Source organism: Chenopodium quinoa, unplaced genomic scaffold, assembly GCF_001683475.1.
Source record: "Chenopodium quinoa cultivar QQ74 unplaced genomic scaffold, ASM168347v1, whole genome shotgun sequence".
Taxonomy (NCBI): domain Eukaryota; kingdom Viridiplantae; phylum Streptophyta; class Magnoliopsida; order Caryophyllales; family Amaranthaceae; genus Chenopodium; species Chenopodium quinoa.
In genome coordinates this window covers 246,311-254,782 of record NW_018745470.1, presented here as the reverse complement: position 1 = coordinate 254,782, position 8,472 = coordinate 246,311, and the positions used below count along the sequence as shown (strand labels likewise).

Sequence of the window (8,472 nt, the reverse complement as noted above, 5' to 3'; positions counted from 1 at the left end):
GTATTATTTACGACCGTTTCATAGCGTGTCGTAATTTTAATTAATTGCGACCGTTTTTTAATAAATTGCGGCCGTTATAACGGTCGTTAAAATTATTAGAATTAATTTATTTTTTTAAATTACGACCGGTCTAACCGATCGTAGAGCCGGTCGTAAGAGTTTAAATCAGAAATTTAAACAAAATCGGGTTTCATTATTTTGAGAAGGGGAAAAGAAACGTTGAAGCAGAGAAGAAGGGGGAAGAGGGAGAACAGCTACGACGGTCGTTGCTCCGCCGTTGTTCCCAATGACGCCTGTCTCCGGCCAGCGACGCAAGACACAGGTATGCCGTTCTATTTTTTTTTTATTATTAGTTTAGTTAATTTGTTCGAAAACCCTAACTTTGGGTCTCAATTCAACCCCCACGCAGACCACCGTCATCGGATTCCCCTCCAGGCCGTCTCTCCTTTGCTTTCCGACGATTGTATCAAGTTAAGTCGATGGGTTTCATTATTTAGTTAATTTGTTCGAAAACCCTAATTTTGTTTTGAATTTTTGTAAATTTGGGCGAAAACCCTAAAATTGGGTCACAAATCAATGTTTGCAGGGCGAAAAGTCGCCGGTTTCCTCCTTCTATCTTAGCCTCCTCTGTCGTCCGTCGACTGTAATCTGGTAAGTCATGCAATTTTGTTTTTTTTTTTTTTAATTTTTTAAAAATTTATTTACTGTTAATGGCCTTCTCTCTCTCTCTCTTTCTTTCTTTTCCTAGATGAACTAATTACCTTATTGTAGATTGATTAATGAAGCATTTATTTATGGAATTGGGTTTGATTCATTTTTTGATTGAATTAGGGTTAATATAGTTATTCTGAAGTCTTATTTGGTTTAATTTGAGTTAAATGGTAACCAATTTTAATTTTTCTTTTATTTATAATTGTTTATATTTTGATGATGAAATGTTGAAGTCCATTGATGTTGTTGTTGATAGATTGTGGTGTAGTATGATGATTAATGTGATTGTGTTAAAATTGAATTGATTTGCTTTGGTGTAATTTGAGTAGAAAGGAACTAATGTCGAAGTGGATTTCAAGTTTGATTTTAATTATACTATTTGGGGTGGCAATTTGATTAGAAAGGGAGCCACTATCACATTGAATTGTTTGGATGTAATGAAATTTTTGTCTTGAATCGATTAAATAAGCCATGTAACTTTGTTTGCTTTGACATTTACTATTGAATTTGTACATGATTTTATCTAATATGCAAGATTCATAATGACTAGTTAAGAATTAGACATGGTAAATGTGCATTCCAAATAAGCTAACTTATCGTAAATGTGTATTAATACATGGGTTTATCTCATTGTAATTACTTTAATATCAAGCTACATAGTTGAATATTTTCTTTAAATAGTATAAATAGCCTTTTCGCCTAATTTTTGGTCAAAAATGGTGAAATTTAACTCTTGAACTTTTGATTAAAGCTATGTTCTCAGTCTTGACCTTTTGGTTGTTTTTTTTTAATTTCGTTATTTAATCTGAAATAGTTAATTGTGAGTCGCAAATTAACCCCCTTTGCAGCTCCATCGTCGCCAGGTTCCTCTTCTGCCGGCCTTCCTCCTTTTCTGTCTTTTTCCATTGCCCCCACTAGGTAAGTCGGCTGTAGTTATTTATTTTTTTCATTTTAAAATTTTTTATAAATACCCTGCCTAAAAGTGTAACCCCACCATATACCAGGACCACCTTCGTCGCCGCCTCTGCTTTTCTGGTCAACTCCTCCGCTGTGTGTTTTTCTTCCCTTCTTATTTATCTACTTCTTTTACTTATGCAATATGATTCATATTTATGTTAGTTGTTTATCGAGTTGTGAGCTCATGTGTTGGATAATTTTAGTTTGCGATTGATAGCTTGGTTCATTGTTGGATTTTTTACGCTTTATTGTGCGTAGGCTAGAACTTGGATGTGTTTTGGTTGGAATAGAAATTTATTTTGCTTTATGTCCAATGTAGGACTATTGGATGGTGTGAACTCATGTGTTGGATAATTTTAGTTTTCGTTTTAAAAAAAATGATTCTTATTGAATTACAATGGCTTTATTAGAAATATGTATGTTTAAGGGGTTATTATAATCTTTTGAACAATAATTTGTATTATGGTTCTATAAAGTATTTTGTAAATTATTTTGTTTTTCATGAAGGGTTACATGTGGTTGTTTTTTTTTTTTAATATTTTTATATTTTGATTTTTGTTATCAAACTCCCATCTTTGTTAAGTATACAAATCATATTGCTTCTATTATTTTATTAATGTTACATCAATTTACTTTGAAATGGTATAAATATAATTTTTTAGTGTAAGGTATAAATAATTTAATCAATATTGTAAATTATAAATAATAAGTATCTTAGAAAAAATGTTGTAAAAATTATAATTATTTATCAAGTTAGAAGCGTGTGACATAACATATGTTTAAATCTCTTAATAAATAATGTGAAATCAGCTTTCCTGTTCAAGTCATGATAAGGACCTTTGGATATCATTTCGATTCTAATTGTATCGTATGCCATTATTGTAATGAATACAAGTTCAGTGTGAATGATTAATGTGATTTGTTTTTCATAGTGTTGTAGAATTTGTCACCATGAAAAGGAAAGAGTGTTGGTAGATATACGATAGATACGATGGCGGTAATGCTCGTAGACTTAGGCCAGAGTTTGTGGATGGTGTTGAACAATTCATACGGTTTTGTGAAGCTCATCCTGAGAACCCGGGCATAGATGAAGTAAGATGCCCTTGTCTGTTATGTAAGAATAAACGTCTTCATGATGCCAACACAGTAAAACTCCATTTGTACAAAAAGGGGTTTATACCTGATTACTATGATTGGGTTTCTCATGGTGAAGGGTTCCCTACATCAAGTGTAGGGCAACCAAATACTTACCGTGAAATGGTTCTCGATGCCCTTCGGAGTAATCATGAACCACCAGGTGACGATAGTACTAGTGGTTCAGACGAACAGCCAAATGCTCAAGCAAAAGTATTTCAAGAGCTTTTAAAGGCTGTCGAGCAACCACTATACGAAGGTAGCTCCATGTCTGTGCTAGAAATGACATCTCGAATTGTATCTTTGAAGTCGGAATACAATTTGCCCCATAGGTGCGCTAATGGGTTTGCTTCATTACTGAACGAAGCGATTCCCGACAATAATAAGATGGGGAAAACATTCTATGATACAAAGAAGATTCTTAACGGACTTGAGCTTCCACACAAGAAGATCCATGCATGCCCAAAGGGTTGTATGTTATTTTGAAAAGCTAATGTTGAGTTGGATAAGTGTAGAGTGTGCGAAAGGGATAGATACAAGAGGACTTCAAATGGGTCATTGGTTCCAATAAAAGAACTCATCTATTTTCCAATCACTCCAAGGCTACAACGGTTGTTTACAATAAAGAACGTTGCGGAGGAAATGGCTTGGCATTCCGAAAATCCAAGAGTCCAAGGCACAATAGCGCATCCTAGTGATAGTGAAGCCTGGAAGCACTTGGATAGATCCTTCCCCGATTTTGCATCTGAACCTGGAAATGTGAGACTTGGTATGTGTACCGATGGGTTTGCTCCTAATGGCAAGTTTGGGGGTCAGTATTCATGTTGGCCAGTCATTCTGACCCCATATAACTTGCATCCATCGATGTGCATGAAAAAACCATTTATGTTCCTTTCTTTGCTCGTTCCTGGTCCTAAAAATCCGAAGGGGAACTTGGATGTGTATATGCAACCGTTAATTGAAGAACTGAAACAACTGTGGGATGTTGGTGCAACAACATACGACATCTCGCAAAGAAAAAAACTTCAATTTGCATGCAGCAATCTTGTGGACTATAAGTGATTTCCCAGCCTATGGTATGCTTTCTGGATGGGAAACAGCTGGTAAAAAAGCATGTCCATATTGCTTGGACAAAGCTTTTTGGCTTGAACATGGTGGTAAAATGTCTTGGTTTGATTGTCACCGACAATTTCTTCCTCCCGAACATCCTTTTCGAAACAACAAAATTGCTTTTTGTAAGAAAAAGGTTGAAAAGGGGACACCACCTCACATAATGTCCGGCGATGAGCTATGGCAACAAGTTCAACACTTTGCTAAGGCAACAGATGGACCAGAAGCACTTGCAAGCTTGAAAAAGAAGAAACTAGGTTGGTTTAAGCAAAGCGTTCTTTGGGAGCTACTGTACTAAAAGACTCTTCTCCTCTGCCACAACCTCGATGTGATGCATATTGAAAAGAATTTATTTGACCAACTAATTCACACAGTGATGGATGTGAAAAAACATACTTCAGACACAGTTGCATCTAGAAATGACATTGCCAAATATTGCAAACGACCACAACTACATGTGACGGAGGATGCGAGAGGCAAAGACACTTTTCCGAAATCCCCATTCTCACTCGACAAGGCTCAAAAGAAAGTGTTATGCGAGTGGGTAAGGAACTTGAAATTTCCCGATGGTTATGCTTCTAATTTGAGTAGATGTGTAGATTTACAATCATGTAAGCTTCATGGTTTGAAGAGCCACGACTGTCATGTCCATGTTTGGAAAGCTATTACTGAGATTAGTCTTTTCTTCCGTGATCTTTGTTGTTCCACCATCAAATTGAGTGATATGGAAAGATTGGAACAAAACATTGCAGAAATTCTTTGTAAGCTCGAGAAGATATTTCCACCAGCGTTCTTCAACTCTATGGAACACTTACCAGTTCACTTGCCTTATGAAGCTAGGTTATGTGGTCCTGTCCAATATCGTTGGATGTATCCGTTTGAAAGGTTTAAGCTCCTACAAACTCATAGCTGCCATTTTCGTTTATACACCTATAGTTGTTTGCATAACATATAACTTATTTAATACGAAAAAGAGCGAGAGGCGAAGAGCAAACCAAGAACGATCTCATACTTCATTTTCTGGTAAGGGGATGAAGGCACCAGAGTGAGTAGAGGAGGCCCTCGCTAGGGAGTTATCGTGCAATCATATGATTGAATTCTTCCCATCATCGAAAGAAAAAGAGACAAAAGCAAAGCCATTCTATAGTGGAAAGAAACACAAAAAAAATAGGTTCCTTAATCATTTGAAATGTAAAATTGGCAATAAGGCTCGTGTGGAAGGTTAAATATGCAATGTTTATCTAACGGAAGAGATAGGGTACTTTTGCTCTAACTACTTCCAACAAGGAGTGGATACCAAAACACGGGACTTAGGTCGTAATGTTCATGATGATGTTGAAAGCACTTTGGATGATAGTGTTCCAGAACTTTTTAGGGTTGATCATGGACATGCTTCTACTGGTGGAGTTCGTTTCTATTTGGATGAAAAAGAACTACAACGTTCTCATTTATATGTTTTGGGAAATAGCGGTATTCTGGAACCATATGAGAGGTATTAAATTTGTAAATTATCATACTCACTAAGATTTCATTGCATTTTACATCATATCCAATGTCGACCACCTTCATTAATACTCTTTCTTTGGTTATATGGAAGGGGGTTTGAGGACCACATTGTTCAAATGCAACCCACTATTCGCAAAGAAGATGTGTGGATTAAACATGAAGCTGAATTCCTCGAGTGGTTTAGGTTGAAAGTGAGTATGATACGCATTTGACATCAACACGTTTTCTTACTTTGTTTCTATAACTTCACGACTAATATCAATTTATTTATATAATTATGCCATATGAGCAAGTGATTCAAGAAAAGCCAAATGATGAAATATTGTTTGCTTTGGCTATGGGCCCATCTAAGCGAGTGCGTACTTGGAGCCAATTCTATGTGAATGGATACAAATTCCAAACTTATGGCCATGGAAAACATAAGTCAACAATGAATTATGGAGTAAGCGTATCCAATGAAGATGGTGGTGATTACTTTGGTTTTCTAGAGGATATCATCGAGTTGGAGTTCACTGGTGCCCTACGGACTTATACGACTGTTCTTTTCAAGTGCAGTTGGATGGATTCCACTAGGGGTATGAACATTGATCAATACAAGCTTGTAGAAGTCAATCATACCAAAAAAATACCCCAAGTACGATCCATTTGTGCTTTCTTACCAAGCAAACCAAGTCTACTATGCACCTTACCCAAGTCTGAAAAGAGACAAGGCTCAATGGTGGGCAGTGTTCAAGACAAAGGCGAGGTCTGTTGTTGATGCACCAGTTGACGAAGACTTTCTACAAGAAACCAGTGCTGACATTCCAACTCTTTGTGCTCCGGATGACATTCCGGACTATGAAGGTGATGAAGATGGTTTTGGAGATTCGAATACTGAAAATGAAGTGTTGCCCGATGCCCCTCCAGAAGAGTCCAGTTTTGAATCTACTGATAGTGAGGACGAGGATGAGGATGACAGATTTTGGGATGACGATACCGATGATGATCTTAGTGCTGATGGGGAGGATGATTCAACTGAGATTTAGGAGATTGATTGTAACCTTGTTTTGACTTTTTAATTATGTAATCTTAATGGATTTCAATTAATTTTAAAAGACCATCCTAGTTTCAATGTGATATACTTGTGTAAATATGTTATTATTTATATTTTGCAAAGCCAAGGTTATGTGTGACAGTAACTTATAGATCGTGATATAACATGGCTATATTATTTTTACCGATGTTCATAATGTTTTTCTTATTGTAGGTTGTCATGGACTGTGGTGGTCGTCGGAAGCTGGGACATGCCACCCCGAGAGAATTGTTTCCGTCGACAAGCCATGCAAATACGGAAACTTCTCAGGAAGTTACCCCATCCCCTGAGCCATGTGTAGGTGGTTCTGGGACATCTACTCAGGTTCCTGAGACGCAAGACGGTAACTCTCCCATGGGTGAGGTTCCTACCCCCGTTGCGAGGACTTTGCACCCGACGGTGTTATGGTAAGTTACTCATGGTTATCTTAATTTACATTCCAACTTGAACAATCTTGGTTAGATTTGTATGTAATGACTTCATTTGTTTACTTATTGGTACAAAGGTTCGATGATAACACCGTGAGCACCTCCATTACAAATATTTTTCAAGCACATTGGCGCGAACCATGGCTTAACTATGAAATGGTTGACAAGGTTACTAAGACCCACTGGTGGAACTCGTTTACGGTATTATAAAACCCCCAAGTTTAGTTTACTCATCTAACTTTGTTGTTTTTTGGTTACTTATTACAATAAATTATTATAAATTTTATTTTTCTTGTTTGCAGAAACAATACCTTTGGAATGCCGATCTTGATGCCCTCGTGAAGAAGGAGTATGAAAAGAAGGCACATAACAGGCTGAAAGAGATTACATACAATGTTTTGGTCAGAAACAAGTCAGTTCCCAGATGGATGGGAGAGTCTATGTTTGAGCGAATTATGGCGAAAAGAAAGGATCCCGGTATTTCTGGAGAGGTCAGAAAAAGAAAAGAAGAACAGGAAGGGCGGCTCCCTGTCTAATCCAATTGAGCCGTCACACTTCCAAGGTTCTATCTCTGCATCAAAGCATGCAAAAAAATGGTAATAATTAATGGTATATAATGATACTGATAAATTTTAGTAGTTACATACACTAAGCATTTATGGAGTTATTTGATTTGTGCAGGCTCAGAAAGCCGGTGGAGTGCTTCCAACTGCTCTTGAGGTGTTCCTAAAGACACATTTCAAGGAAGTTCTAGGAAAAGGAAAAGTTGCGGCTAACAAGAGGGCACAACAAATCTCGGTAAAACATCTAACTTTGGAAACTAATGAAATTATTTTTTAAGGAAGCAAGCAAAACATAGGCACTTATACTTTTGATTTGAAATTTGAGGAACCTATAGCCTTGTAAATGCTTGAAAATGTCTATGAATAACCAATTTGAACCTATAAACATGTTTTGTATGCTAAATTTGAGTTGTTTGATTGATAAAATCTTAAAATATAGCAAAAACAAAGAATATGGCTAAGTTAGAATGTCATTTATGCCATTTTAGCCTAGTCATGAACCTATAGCCTTGTGTATGCTTGAAAATGTGTATACTTTAGCAATTTATGCCTATAAACATGTTTTGTATGCTAAATATGAGTTTTTTTATTGCTAAAATCTTTTAATATAGCAAAAACAAAGAAAATGGGCAAGTTAGAAGGTCATTTAAGCCATTTTAGCCTAGTCATGAACCTATAGCCTTGTGTATGCTTGAAAATGTGTATGCTTTAGCAATTTATGCCTATAAACATGTTTTGTATGCTAAATATGAATTGTTTGATTGCTAAAATCTTATAATATAGCAAAAACAAAGAAAATGGGTAAGTTAGAAGGTGATTTAAGCTATTTTAGCCTAGTCATGAACCTATAGCCTTGTGTATGCTTGAAAATGTGTATGCTTTAGCAATTTATGCCTATAAACATTTTTTGTATGCTAAATATGAGTTGTTTGATTGATAAAATCTTAGAATATAGCAAAAACAAAGAAAATGGGTAAGTTAGAAGGTCATT

The 8,472-nt window shown here is 36.2% G+C and overlaps 1 long non-coding RNA gene across 1 annotated transcript; it reads left to right on the top strand.

Annotated features, from left to right (window-relative positions):
* Positions 1-1,618: 1,618 nt before the first annotated feature.
* On the top strand, positions 1,619-2,634 carry LOC110715067. The gene is made up of 3 exons (XR_002510205.1): positions 1,619-1,629; positions 1,716-1,761; positions 2,601-2,634. It is a non-coding gene; the product is annotated as an uncharacterized LOC110715067 (long non-coding RNA).
* The last annotated feature ends 5,838 nt before the right edge of the window (positions 2,635-8,472 follow it).